General features: G+C 43.9%; 1 protein-coding gene across 8 annotated transcripts in view; it reads right to left on the bottom strand.

The window, feature by feature from the left end:
- The window catches only part of LOC115114733 (rho GTPase-activating protein 12-like), a 182,779-nt gene extending 167,792 nt beyond the window's left edge, over positions 1 to 14,987 (bottom strand). For 4 of the 8 annotated variants that reach the window (XM_065013699.1, XM_065013703.1, XM_065013702.1 and 1 more), the window contains exon 1: positions 14,757 to 14,987. The gene's annotated coding sequence lies outside the window, so the exon portion shown is untranslated. Of the gene's footprint in view, positions 1 to 14,490; positions 14,733 to 14,756 lie in introns of those variants that run through there. The other 4 variants (XM_065013704.1, XM_065013705.1, XM_065013706.1 and 1 more) reach the window with 3 other exon arrangements.
- Positions 14,988 to 15,448: the final 461 nt, after the last annotated feature.

Raw genomic sequence — 15,448 nt, 5'->3', positions numbered from 1 at the left:
TGACTGACCGGCCCCAGACCTGCAGCTCTGACTGACCGGCCCCAGACCTGCAGCTCTGACCCCAGACCTGCAGCTCTGACTGACCGGCCCCAGACCTGCAGCTCTGACTGACCGGCCCCAGACCTGCAGCTCTGACTGACCGGCCCCAGACCTGCAGCTCTGACTGACTGGCCCCAGACCTGCAGCTCTGACTGACTGGCCCCAGACCTGCAGCTCTGACTGACTGCAGCCGACTGGCCCCACCCCCCCAGACCTGCAGCTGACCGGCCCCAGACCTGAGCTGACCGGCCCCAGACCTGCAGCTCTGACTGACCCTGCAGCCTGACTGACTGGCCCCAGACCTGCAGCTCTGACTGACCTGGACTGGCCCCAGACCTGCAGCTCTGACTGACTGGCCCCAGACCTGCAGCTCTGACTGACTGGCCCCAGACCTGCAGCTCTGACTGACTGGCCCCAGACCTGCAGCTCTGACTGACTGGCCCCAGACCTGCAGCACAGTGCCATTCGTTGTTCTGATTACTCAACTCACACATACTTCCCTCATGAAGCCACACATACCTGAGGCTAGGGACAAAAAATGAGCTCAGTCATGTGCAGCTTGTTGCACAATCTGACCTTTGATGAGCAGCTCCACCTAAGAGAGACATTCACTAGCCTGGAATCCAAAATGAATTGCTCAATTTCACTTTTGACATTCCCACAATTGGTCTAGAGACGAAGTTGACAGTCAGTACAAGTATTTGAGCTTGTCACAATCCAACCCAAAACCCTGTGCCAGCTCAGTGATAATGTTTAATGTCCTGATGTTATGCCGACAGGCTAAACTGTGCTCCAGAAGGGGAAGTTGGTGGTTTGCCGAGCCCGAGGCCCTTGCTGATTTGCCGAGCCCGAGGCACTTGCTGATTTGCCGAGCCCGAGGCCCTTGCTGATTTGCCGAGCCTCAAAGTTAGGCCATGTTTCATGTACAGTACTTGGATAAATCCCGCCGTCCAACTTTACACAGGCTAGTTAAGACAGTCATCATCACACAAACACGGTGTCAGTGCTCTCAAATGTCCCCCAGACCACCAAACCATCCATCCACCAAACCATCCTTTTCAAAAACATTGGTTTTGAGTAGCCTAGTTATTGGGGACTTAAGAAAGAAAACCACAGCGAGCCAAACTGCTTTGAGTATTTATACCCTGTCTCTACTGAGCCAGCCAACACCCAGCTAGAGGCCCCGAGACTGGTCTAAAAACGACCCAGAAAGGGGTACGAGTTATGTGGCCTTGTGGTTAGTGTCCCGCCCTGAGATTGGAAGGTTGGGGGGTTTTGATCCCCGGTACCAAAGAGTATGGCGCTGGCAACGCCAAGGATTGTGGGTTTGATTTTCACTAGGACAACCCATACCAAAGCCGTCCAGGGGGATGTACTTGTTCATCAAGCTGCCGTACGCTACAGAAACAGGCTCAGACAAGCCGTACTGAAAAGGGTCCTAAAGCAGAACGCTCATTAACAAACCAACCAAGTCCACCGCCTGCTTTCTTCATAGGGGTGATTGTGGGATAGGCACGTCCAGCCTTGAGGTGGCTCAGTGTGCACTGTGCTGACAACTTTGGATTTATTCTCATCCTTTCTTTAGCTTGCCTAGTTAAATAAAGGCTCAATACATGTTTGTTTTTCTAAAGCAGAGCAGTGTGAAGATAAAACCCTCAGAATGTATTAGCACTGAAGACTCAGGTGGATCACACATCACACGCTACAGAAGAACAAGAAGCCAGAGAGAGGATCCAAATAAACAACACAGTGTCTCATGGGTAATTTAAATTCAAACCCAATAACCCACTGTGGTAAACAAACAGATGGTGGTTTTATGAATCACAATTCGTCAGGCCTAGGTTGCATCTCAAACAGCACCCTACTTCGTAGTGCACTATATCGGAAACTAGTTGCCATTTCAGACACAGATAAAATGTGTTCTCAATCAACATCTGTCTACACAGTCTGCAATAGGCTATTATAGCAGTATCTCTCCAGCAATTCCTAGTTTGTCCCAAATGGCACCCCTTACCCTTTCTAACAAACTACTTTTGACCAGAACCTTTACAAAATGGGATGCCATTTGTCTGCAGTCACTCACAGTAGATGTTATCTTTAGATCATTACCTTAAAACACACACCGTGAGACTGTGTGATTAACTAACTCCCCTAATAGGAATACCTCAGCCAGAACACCAATATTACCACAACCACACTCTCCACGGCTACTAATCCCACCAAACATCCATGGTTTACCGAATGATAAATCACAGCTGAGCTGAGCAGAGCCACTGGCCAGCATATTCATTCTATAGTATTGGACACTGAATAGGGGCCAGATGTGACGACTGTGGGTGCATCCTAAAATGGAAACCTATTCCCTATCAGTGTTCTACTTTTGACCAGAGCTGTGTGGTCTCTGGTCAAAAGCAGTGCACTATATAGGGAATAGGGTGCAAAAGTAGTGCACTATATAGGGTATGGGTGCAAAAGTAGTGCACTATATAGGGTATGGGTGACATTTAGGACAGAGACTTGGTCTGATTGATTTCCTAGCTGCATTTCCTGACAGACAGACGGACAGTTTCTGCAGGCGAGAATGACAGGAAGATGCAGCCGTTCTCGGTCTGTCCAGACTAAACCTTATTTTGAGGAGATATGGAGGGTGGCCAAGACAAGACGCCAGTCTCTTCTAGCGACCTTGCTTCCCAGAGGCTTTTCAGGCGTCTCTGGCACATGAAGAGAGCAGCACTGACAGGATGTGTGCCTCCTCGCCTGCGGTAGTTGCAGACTGACTAAGGTATTGGGTACTGCTTTGCAAGGTGTGAGGTTAGGTCCTGTGTGGCTCAGTTGGTAGAGCATGACGCTTGAAACGCCAAGGATTGTGGGATTGATTTCCACCGGGGGGCTACCCATACTGAAAATGTATGCACGCATGGCTAAGTCGCTTTGGATAAATGTGTCAGCTACAAATGGCATATTATAATGTAAAAATCTCAGAACTAGCTCGTGGCAAGAAAAAGTATGTGAACCCTTTGAAATGACCTGGATTTCTACATAGAATTGTGCTTAAACTAAATAACACTAATTATTGTATTTTTCTTGTCTATATTGAACACATCATTTAAACATTCACAGTGTAGGTTGGTAAAAGTATGTGAACCCCAAGGCTAATGACTTCTCCAAAAGCTAATTGGAATCAGGAGTCAGCTAACCTGGAGTACAATCATTGAGACAAGATTGGAGATGTTGGTTAGAGCTGCCTTGCCCTATAAAAACACTCACAAAATGTGAGTTTGCTATTCACAAGAAGCATTGCCTGATGTGAACCATGCCTCAAACAAAAAGAGAGCTCAGAAGACCCAAGATTAAGAATTGTTGACTTGCAATAAAGCTGGAAAGGGTTACAAAAGTATCTCTAAAAGCCTTGATGTTCATCAGTCCACAGTAAGAGAAAATGTCTGTAAATGGAGAAAGATCAGCACTGTTGCTACTCTCTCTAGGAGTGGCCATCCTGGAAAGATGACTGCCAGAGCACAGCGCAGAATGCTCAATGAGGCTAAGAAGAATCCTAGACTGTCAGCTAAAGACTTACATCTCTGTTGACGAGTCTACGATACATAAAACACTAAACAAGACTGGTGTTCATGGGAGGACACCAGGGAAGAAGCCACTGCTGTCAGCTAAAGACTTACATCTCTGTTGACGAGTCTACGATACATAAAACACTAAACAAGACTGGTGTTCATGGGAGGACACCACGGAAGAAGCCTCTGCTGTCAGCTAAAGACTTACATCTCTGTTGACGAGTCTACGATACATAAAACACTAAACAAGACTGGTGTTCATGGGAGGACACCACGGAAGAAGCCTCTGCTGTCAGCTAAAGACTTACATCTCTGTTGACGAGTCTACGATACATAAAACACTAAACAAGGCTGGTGTTCATGGGAGGACACCAGGGAAGAAGCCTCTGCTGTCAGCTAAAGACTTACATCTCTGTTGACGAGTCTACGATACATAAAACACTAAACAAGACTGGTGTTCATGGGAGGACACCACGGAAGAAGCCTCTGCTGTCCAAAAAAACACTGCTGCACGTCTGAAGTTCACAGAAGAGCATGTGGATGTTCCACAGCGCTTCTGGAAAAATATTCTGTGGACAGATTCAACTAAAGTTGAGTTGTTTGGAAGGAACACAACACTAGACAACAGAAGACAATACACCTGTGGCCCAGTCAGAGTCCTGACCTTCTGGAGTGGCCCAGTCAGAGTCCTGACCTTCTGGAGTGGCCCAGTCAGAGTCCTGGCCTTCTGGAGTGGCCCAGTCAGAGTCCTGGCCTTCTGGAGTGGCCCAGTCAGAGTCCTGGCCTTCTGGAGTGGCCCAGTCAGAGTCCTGGAGGAGTGGCCCAGACAGAGTCCTGGCCTTCTGGAGTGGCCCAGACAGAGTCCTGACCTTCTGGAGTGGCTGGTCAGAGTCCTGGCCTTCTGGAGTGGCCCAGTCAGAGTCCTGGCCTTCTGGAGTGGCCCAGTCAGAGTCCTGGCCTTCTGGAGTGGCCCAGTCAGAGTCCTGGCCTTCTGGAGTGGCCCAGTCAGAGTCCTGGCCTTCTGGAGTGGCCCAGTCAGAGTCCTGACCTTCTGGAGTGGCCCAGTCAGAGTCCTGGCCTTCTGGAGTGGCCCAGTCAGAGTCCTGGCCTTCTGGAGTGGCCCAGTCAGAGTCCTGGCCTTCTGGAGTGGCCCAGTCATTGTCCTGACCTCAACCCGATGGAGATGCTGTGCATGACCTCAAGGCGGCGGTTCATACCAGACATCCCAAGAACTTTGCTGAACTGAAACAGTTTTGTGAAGAGAAAGAGTCCAAAATTCCTCCTGACCGTTGTGCAAGGTCTGATCCGCAACTACAGAAAACGCTTGGTTGAGTTTATTGCTGCCAAACGAGGCTCAACTAGTTATTAAATCCAAGGGTTCACATACTTTTCCCACCCTGCACTGTTAAAATGTGTACACGGTGTGTTCAATAAAGACATGATAACGTATAGTTGTTTGTGTGTTATTAGTTTAAGCAGACTGCGTCCGTCTATTGTCGTGACCTAGATGAAGACCAGATCAAATTTTATGCAGAAATCTGGGTATTTCCAAAGGGTTCAGGTACTTTGTGTTGCCACTGTATGCCTAGGCCTCTCGTACCAAGTCCATGCACTGCTGTCGACTGACAACCTGACTGAGCCTGGCTAGCACCGTGTGGACTGGACAGAGAACCAGTTTGCTACTAGTTGATTAGACCTATATCTAGACGGCACTGTCCCAGATAAACACCCCTAGAAATGTAGTGAAGCACTCGTTTCACACCCCTTCCATACCAAAGTGACTTTTTCATAGCTGGTTTGGAGAATTTATTACAGCAGATTAGGATAATTAAAGTAGCAGGTTAGGGGACTCAGGTTAAGGTTAGAAGACTCAGATTAGGATAATTAAAGTAGCAGGTTAGGGGACTCAGGTTAAGGTTAGAAGACTCAGATTAGGATAATTAAAGTAGCAGGTTAGGGGACTCAGGTTAAGGTTAGAAGACTCAGATTAGGATAATTAAAGTAGCAGGTTAGGGGACTCAGGTTAAGGTTAGAAGACTCAGATTAAGGTTAAGAAAAGGGTTAGGAGACTCAGATTAAGGTTAGAAGACTCAGGTTAAGGTTAAGAAAAGGGTTAGGGTTAGGAGACTCAGGTTAAGGTTAGAAGACTCAGATTAAGGTTAGAAGACTCAGATTAAGGTTAAGAAAAGGATTAGGGTTAGGAGACTCAGGTTAAGGTTAGAAGACTCAGATTAAGGTTAGAAGACTCAGATTAAGGTTAAGAAAAGGATTAGGGTTAGGAGACTCAGGTTAAGGTTAGGAGACTCAGATTAAGGTTAAGAAAAGGATTAGGGTTAGGAGACTCAGGTTAAGGTTAGGAGACTCAGGTTAAGGTTAGGAGACTCAGGTTAAGGTTAGGAGACTCAGGTTAAGGTTAAGAAAAGGGTTAGGGTGAGCAAAAATGCTTTCCTAACCTGCTATGAAGATCACTTCTTATCAAAGTGGCGGGAACAGAGTATGTCCCTAGCAGCATCCCTTTAAAAGGACAGTGTGACATTTGGGCAATTAAACCCATTTTCTACAAACCCAGTCAGATTAATTTATGGATATAATTTGTATGTCTCTGCGTGCAGTTTGAAGGAAGACGAAGGCAGTTTCTGGAGCCATTGTCTACAGGAACAACTACCACACTTTAACACGGCTTTGATCCGCATCAGTCTGCCTGCAGAGAGCCAAAAGACACAGCATTGACTTTTAAAAGCCACTTGTATTCCGTGACAATAAGGGGATGGGATTTACAATGGAGGTGCTTTAGGGCGGGCGGGCCCTATGTTCCTCCAGGAACAAAGAGGATTACGTATAATGAGGTATGGGGTGGGACTTGGAGGGAGGGGCAGTTTCAATGGTACTGAACACAAACAAGGGTCACAGAGAGAATAGCTAGAGGACATAAATCAGGCCAAGTTAGGAATGCTGGGACTCTGTGGTAGCATCCCAAATAGCACCCTATATAGTGCACTACTTATGACCAGAGCCCATAGCACCCTATTCCCTATGTAGTGCACTACTTTTGACCAGAACCCATAGCACCCTATTTCCTATGTAGTGCACTACTTTTGACCAGAACCCATAGCACCCTATTCCCTATGTAGTGCACTACTTTTGACCAGGACCCATAGCACCCTTCCCTGTGTAGTGCACTACATTTGACCAGGACCCATAGCACCCTATTCCCTATGTAGTGCACTACTTTTGACCAGGACCCATAGCACCCTATTCCCTATGTAGTGCACTACGTTTGACCAGGACCCTGTCTCTTCATCTAATAATCAATGCCAGACACCGTGGTAATGACTGATGCACGGCTGGTGTCTGCATTACCACATGTTTCTATGTCCCCCCTCACTTCATTGAAATCACACTTCAGTTATCATAAAACATTATTTTCCATGTTTTAAACGATCGGTTATAAAGGCCTGGGGGAAGACTGTAATTGAAATAAAACCAGAGAGGAGGTGAACTTTAGGATACTTGGTGAATTTAAGGCATGAACGAAAAGACATTGCGAAATGCAGATTACCAAAACATATGAGCATCTTTCGTCTGCCTCCCTCTCTCCGGCTAATAATGGAGGTCTGTGTGTATCCTAGCGTATTCATGGTACCAATGTCTTAGGGACAGTCCTGCAAGCACAGATAATCCTTCTCTTCATTTTACCTCATTACAGTAGGCTATCGGTAGCATGTATTGCTTACGCTTTCCAGACATAATGGAATGTGGCCCGTTAAACGCACCTCGGCTACAGCATGTCTGTCTGTCTGTCTGTTAGGGTAGGCTACATTACGGGTTTTTAAAATGCCAAACCTTCTCCGGTGATATGAACGGACATTTTACTTGTCTGTAACAGGAATGCTGCTTCTGACTTCCATCACTAGGCAACCAGAACTGTCAATCAAATCATCTCAAGCTGCTGTGCGCAACCTGCTTGCCTGCGCACAGACCACTCTCTCCTAAAAAAGTACTTTCAAGTTTGTTAAATACTGTAAGAAAAAAACAATACATCAATCAGCAAAGTTTATTGTTAATTGGGGGAAAAATACAGAACACTTTACAGAATTCTACTGAATGAAAGGGTACAGACCTGATGGCAGTATGCTTTGTGCCAAAGAACAGCCCTAAACATGTGCTATATTGGCCATATACCACACCCCCATATACCACACCCCCATATACCACATTATTGCTTAAATATACACTGAGTATCAGTGGTGGAAAAAGTATCCAATTGTCATACTTGAGTAGAAGTAAAGATACTTTTACTTGAGCCATTTTCTGTTAAGGTGAGTCACCCAGTAAAATACTACTTGAGCAAAAGCCTAAAAGTATTTGGTTTAATATCAAAAGTACATGTAATTGCTAAAATATACTTAAGTATGAAAAGAAAAAGTATAATCGTTTCAAATCGTTTATATATAAAGCAAACGGCACCATATTGTTTTTTTTTTTTTGGGGGGGGGGGTCCGGTCATCCCTACTGCCAGACCAGAGGCAGTATGCATGACCAGGGATGTTCTCTTGATAAGTGTGTGAATTGGACTCTTTTCCTGTCCTGCTAAGCATTGAAAATGTAACAGGTACTTTTGGGTGTCAGGGAAAATGAATGGATAAAAAAGTATATTATTTTATTTAGTAATGTAGTAGAGTAAAAGTAAAAGTTGTAAAAATATAAATAGTCAGGTAAAGTACAGATACTTCAATAAACTACTTAAGTAGTACTTTAAAGTATTTTACTGAAGTACTTTACACCACTGCTGCGTACACAAAACATTAAGAACACCTGCTCTTTCCATGACAGACAGACTGACCAGGTGAATCCAGGTGAAAGATATGATCCCTTATGTCACTAGTTAAATCCACTTCAATCAGTGTAGATGAAGGGGAGGAGACGGGTTAAAGAAGGTTTCTTAAGCCTTGAGACATGGATGGTGTCTGTGTGGAATTCAGAGGGTGAATGGGTAAGACAAAACATGTAAGTGCCTTTGAATGGGGTCTGGTAGGTGCCAGGTGCACCAGTTTGTGTCAAGAACTGCAACGCTGCTGAGTTTTTCACACTCAACAGTTTCCCGTGTGTACCAAGAATGGTCCACCACCCAAAGGACATCCAGCCAACTTGATGGTATTGCCATGGTGTGAGTCCAACTCATCTCGTCCCCAAACGGCGCTCTAGTAATTGAGCCTGTGGATGTCTGAGGTTATGCTGCAACATCCAATGGACTCTAAATGACCTGGTCAAGCTAAATAAACGAAATCCTTCTCTAGCCGGGGAAGGATGGGCTGAGTCTGGTTCTTCTGAAGGTTCCTTCCTCCCTGGGCCTGACTGCTGCTGCCAGCATTACATATAAATCAACATCATATGGAATGTAGAAGCCCAGAGAAATGATCAAACCATAAACCAGGGATCATCAACTAGACACAGGCGTGGCCTGTAGAGCGGATGGTCACGGGGTCAAAACATCATTTCAAATCATTTGTAGATTGCAAATTGACCGGAAGAAGCCCAAACAGATATAATATTTGACTAAAATAATCATGTCAAACCTTGCTTACATTTGTATATGAACACATATCTCTCTATTATGTGGGAACACTTTGGAGGCAGGACAACATGCAGCGCCTCAGAAAGTATCCCTACACTTTGTTGTGTTACGGCCTGAATTTAAAATGGATCACAATTAGATTCTGTCATCACTGACCTACCCACAATACCCCATAATGTCAATGTAGAATTATGTTTTTAGACATTTTTACAAATTCATCAAAAATGAAAAGCTGAAATGTCGAGTCTAAGTATTCAACCCCTTTGTTATATGGCCTAAATACATTCAGGAGTAATAATTTGCTAAACAAGTCACATAATAAGTTGCAATAATAGTCTTTAACATGATTTTTGAATGACTACCTCACCTCTGTACCCCACACATACAATTAACTGTCAGGTCCCTCAGTAAATGTAAAAACACATTCTACCACACACCAGGGAGTTTTACCACTGCCTCACAAAGGGGACCTTGTAGATGGGCTTTAAAAAAAGCAGACATTGAGTCTCCCTTTGAGCATGGTGAAGTTATTCATTACACTGGATGGTGTATCAATACACCCACATCAACAACACTGTAGGATGGTGTATCAATACACCCACATCAACAACACTGTAGGATGGTGTATCAATACACCCACATCAACAACACTGTAGGATGGTGTATCAATACACCCACATCAACAACACTGTAGGATGGTGTATCAATACACCCACATCAACAACACTGTAGGATGGTGTATCAATACACCCACATCAACAACACTGTAGGATGGTGTATCAATACACCCACATCAACAACACTGTAGGATGGTGTATCAATACACCCACATCAACAACACTGTAGGATGGTGTATCAATACACCCACATCAACAACACTGTAGGCTATCCACAATACTAACCTAATTGACAGTGACAGAGTGACAGAGTGCTGAAGGCCCAAAAAGGTGATACTTTGTTTTGTGTTGCACTGAAACATGCACAAAAAAATCCCTGCTAGGGGGAGATGCAGGTTAAACTAATTACATTTAATTTTTTTATTTTACCTTTATTTAACTAGGCAAGTCAGTTAAGAACAAACTACCTTGTTCAGGGGCAGAACGACAGATTTGTACCTTGTCAGCTCGGGGATTTGAACTTGCAACCTTCCGGTTACTAGCCCAACGCTCTAACCACTACCCTGCCTCCCCAAATAACAAAGAATGTGATCTACATAATCAGTCTCTGTGTGTAACATTAAAAGTGGTTCATGTGAACCTAACTCACAGCTAAAACATGTAAAGAAAGCAGTCCAATGTTATTTGTTGCCAAGACTTTACTGCAAAATGACATGTCTTAAGATGTCATTTTCACCTAATTCTCTCATTCTGAAAATGAACCACATACTGTAGATGGAAAAGATTGGTTAATAGACAGCGGTTAGTTCGTTAGCTAGTTAACGTGTCACACAGATTGCCGGGGTCCAGTGAGCAACTAACGCGTTATAACTTGAAGAACGGCAAGGAGTCGTATAGTTAATACAATAGCGAATTGGTTAGGTTACTAATGTTAGCTCATCTGATGTTGTAACGTTAGCTGTCTGACTTTATTAGCAAGCTAATTCTCACACCATAAACTCAATTATTTGATCAGGTGAGTTGGCTAATGTTGCTCAACATTTCTCTGGCTAGCTAACGGACAAGTCGATACAGTTAGCAAGATACTTAACAATGCTAATACTTGTTCCACCACACTTTCTCCCTCACCTCAAACTTTCCAAATGTTTTTTTGGTTACAGTGATTAATTTGGTGGCTAGTTTGTGAACAGAATAAGAGATATTCCAAAACATCCTGTTTTCAACTCAAGGAACTAAAGTAAAACTGCAACAACAACAACAAAATATGACAAAGAAATGCACTTTTTGTCCGGAATACAAAGTGTTAGATTTGGGGCAAATCCAATAAAACACATTACTGAGTAACACTCTTCATATTGTCTAGAACAGCAGCGGCTGCGTCATGTTATGTGTATTTATCATGGATCCCCATTAGTTCCTGCCAAGACAGCAGCTACTCTTCCTGGGGTTTATCATGGATCCCCATTAGTTCCTGCCAAGACAGTAGCTACTCTTCCTGGGGTTTATCATGGATCCCCATTAGTTCCTGCCAAGACAGTAGCTACTCTTCCTGGGGTTTATTATGGATCCCCATTAGTTCCTGCCAAGACAGTAGCTACTCTTCCTGGGGTTTATCATGGATCCCCATTAGTTCCTGCCAAGACAGTAGCTACTCTTCCTGGGGTTTATCATGGATCCCCATTAGTTCCTGCCAAGACAGTAGCTACTCTTCCTGGGGTTTATCATGGATCCCCATTAGTTCCTGCCAAGACAGTAGCTACTCTTCCTGGGGTTTATCATGGATCCCCATTAGTTCCTGCCAAGACAGTAGCTACTCTTCCTGGGGTTTATCATGGATCCCCATTAGTTCCTGCCAAGACAGTAGCTACTCTTCCTGGGGTTTATCATGGATCCCCATTAGTTCCTGCCAAGACAGTAGCTACTCTTCCTGGGGTTTATCATGGATCCCCATTAGTTCCTGCCAAGACAGTAGCTACTCTTCCTGGGGTTTATCATGGATCCCCATTAGTTCCTGCCAAGACAGTAGCTACTCTTCCTGGGGTTTATCATGGATCCCCATTAGTTCCTGCCAAGACAGTAGCTACTCTTCCTGGGGTTTATCATGGATCCCCATTAGTTCCTGCCAAGACAGTAGCTACTCTTCCTGGGGTTTATTATGGATCCCCATTAGTTCCTGCCAAGACAGTAGCTACTCTTCCTGGGGTCCAAACACACCAAACCATCCACATTACATTTAAAACAACAGATAAAACAGAGAACTATGTTTGTACTGAATGAGCTAAAGATAAAACAGTACATCATATAACATCCCTACACCACCACACATCCACAACATGCTCAATCCCACCATACAACAATATCACAATGTGTGCGTATGCATGTGTCTGTAGCTTTGTGTGTCCCTTCACAGACCTTGTTGTTCCATAAGGTGTATTTTTACCTGCTTTTTAAATCTGATTCTACTGCTTGAATCCGTTACCTGATGTGGAATAGAGTTCCATGTAGTCATGGCTCTATGTAGTACTGTGTCCCTCCCATAGTCTGCCTCCCTCTCACTCTGTCTTGTGGGGTGTCCGAGCGGTCTGTTTAAACTACTAGCACACAGCGCAGTACATTCAGCTTGTCAACACATCTTACAAAAACAAGTAATGATGAAGTCAATCTCTCTTCCACTTTGAGCCATGAGAGATTGACATGCATGTCAGTAATGTTAGCTCTCCGTGTACTTTTAAGGGCCAGCTGTGCTGCCCTGTTCTGAGCCAACTGCAATTTTCACAAATCCTTCTTTGTGGTACCTGACCACACTACTGAACAGTAGTCCAGGTGCACCAAAACCAGGGACTGTAGGACCTGCCTTGTTGATAGTGCTGTTAAGAAGGTAGAAACTAGGGCCTGTAGGACCTGCCTTGTTGATAGTGTTGTTAAGAAGGTAGAAACTAGGGCCTGTAGGACCTGCCTTGTTGATAGTGTTGTTAAGAAGGTAGAAACTAGGGCCTGTAGGACCTGCCTTGTTGATAGTGTTGTTAAGAAGGCAGAGCAGCACTTTATAATGGACAGACTTCTCCCCATCTTAACTACTGTTGTATCAATATGTTTTGACCATGACAGCTTACTGTCCAGGGTTACTCCAAGCAGGTTAGTCATCTCAACTTGCTCAATTTCCACATGATTCATTACGAGACATAGTTGAGGTTTAACGTTCAGTGAATGATTTGTCCCAAATACAATGCTTTTAGTTTTGGAAATATTTAGGAAGAACTTATTGGTATGCTTGTAATCGGACTGGGGTGTTTTTCAGGACAAAAATAGAAACAGAATAGCGCTAAGCAATCCTAGAGGAAAACTCTGGTCAGTCTGCTTTCCACCAGACACTGGGAGATGGATTCACCTTTCAGTAGGACTGAACAAGGCCAAATCTACACTGGACTTGCATAACAAGAAGACAGTGAATGTTCCTGAGTGGCCGAGTTACAGTTTTGACTTAAATCTGCTGGAAAATCTGTGGCAAGACTTTTAAAATGGTTGTCTAGCAACGATCAACAACCAAATTGAGCTTGAAGAATTTTGAAAATAATAAATGGACAATTATTGTACAATCCAGGTGTGCAAAGCTCTTAGAGACTTACCCAGAATGACTCACAGCTGTAATCACTGACAAAGGTGATTCTAACATGTATTGACTCAGGGCCAGGGATATGATTACTTACGTAAATTAGATGCTTTGAATTTTTAATAATAAATACACCTTTTCACTTTGTCATTATGGGGTATTTTGTGTCGATGGGTGAGAAAAAAAAGGGATTTAATCCATTTTGAATTCAGGCTGTAACACAAAATGTGGAATAAGTCAAGTGGTGTGAATTCTTTATGAAGGTAATGTAACTCTATTCGATTGTGTATAACACCAAATAAACTATTTTGTTAGCAAGCTGCAGTTGTCTTGCTAGTTATGGGTACTTCTTCATGTAGGAACATGCCAAGAAGTTGCCTGGACACCTGCTTTTGAATTGCAATTTAATTCAACATCGAGCAGAAATGAGCATTTGAATCAGGAAAGTTTCCTCTCACCTCTGCATGCCAGAATGTGTAATTAAAATCATATTTTAATGTACTTTACCAGTTGTCTGTGCTGTTGTTCGGTTGGAATGTGACAATAGATCCACAGAAAAGTAGAATTATAAAACTTTTCTAAGGGGAAGTGAGTTCACATTTCTATCATCTGAAACACGCGCAGAACCATGTAAACAAGTGCACCATGCATCTCCCGCATGTACTTTAATATTGTGTGCGTGCTTCATGTAATATACATCTGAAAACACTACCAGTGGTTTGAAAAGTTGCCTTAATGATACTTTCCTGTGGGTATACTGTCTCACATGACCTACAGCCAAAAAGGACCAACCGCACGGACAACCGGTAATGTATGAAAAAAATATAATTTTATTCAACATTATGGCTTGTAGAGGTCGTGTGAGGTAACTTTCCCCATTTAAAAGCTAGTTTGTGCCCGACGTAGAATTCAATGGAATGCAACGTCGGTGTTCCAGCCAAGAAGCCACTGAGCAGCTTCCTGGAATATTTATGCCTCCTCTCCCCCCTAGGTTAGGTAGCTAGTGTGGTGTTATTAGGGGTAACAACGTACAATATTTCTCTATTTCACATTCTAAGGGCACGAAATAAGGAAGTCTACCTGGTTTGGTGTTTCCTCCTAACGCCAGGTACAAGTAATATCCAACCACCTGAATCTATCGTTCCGTGGATCAGCGAGTCGGAACAGGTTGCTTCTCATTTCAGAAGGCCAGTGGCTCGTTTTACTCGCTGAAAGCAAAACTCCATTTGTGGGAAGACGCGCTAGTTAGTTAGTTAGTTAGCAGGATTAACTACCTAGCAAACTAGAACAGTAAATAATACATGTTTCATTCTCCTGGGAAAGACAACCAGTCAGACTCGACATACCTTGTCTTCAGGCTGTAATAATCCTTGTTTTGTCAAAGTAAGCAATTGTGGAGAGGGTATAATTCCATAAACTTTTCGTCTTATCTTTTCGCCTCGACTTCCCTGTGGACACTACACCGTCATCAGTTACGACACTTCTAGCAAGGTATCCGCACTAACTACACACTTTCTCCGCCTTGTTCCACTTTTCCCTGACGTTCCCGTCTGCGCTCGCTCCCGCTTTTGCCTATCTGCCAGTTTCGTCAGTCTCCTACCGCTCAACACAGTCCGCAACTATTTTTGAGGGAGGACTGTTGGTAAACGGGCTCCACCTTGTGGCGCAAGGGAAAAGGGCTCCCAAACACATTCGGCGAGCAATGGTGAATTTTGAAACGGCTTCTAATCCAAGGTTACATACACCCCATTACAACTGAAATGTATGCTGCCCTACAAATGCAAAACGCAGTAACTACGAATTTGGTCAAATGTCTTTGGTCTGTTGTAATGGCCAGGTATTTTTATCTGATTAATGTGGTATTTAGTTTCCTGACAAGAACAAGCCAGTTGATCAGAATATATCATGGAGTAATCAGGAATTGCGGTCTGTCTAGAGTCTAGATTGAAGTCAGATTTTGCAGTAAAAAGAAAATGTAGTTGCTGCGTTTTGCCTTTGTAGGGCAGTATGGAGGCTTCCAAAATGATTGGTAGGACAT

This window comes from Oncorhynchus nerka, linkage group LG9b (genome assembly GCF_034236695.1).
Source record: "Oncorhynchus nerka isolate Pitt River linkage group LG9b, Oner_Uvic_2.0, whole genome shotgun sequence".
Taxonomy (NCBI): domain Eukaryota; kingdom Metazoa; phylum Chordata; class Actinopteri; order Salmoniformes; family Salmonidae; genus Oncorhynchus; species Oncorhynchus nerka.
Note: the sequence above shows the minus strand (reverse complement) of the source record. Positions and strands in the feature narration are given on the sequence as shown.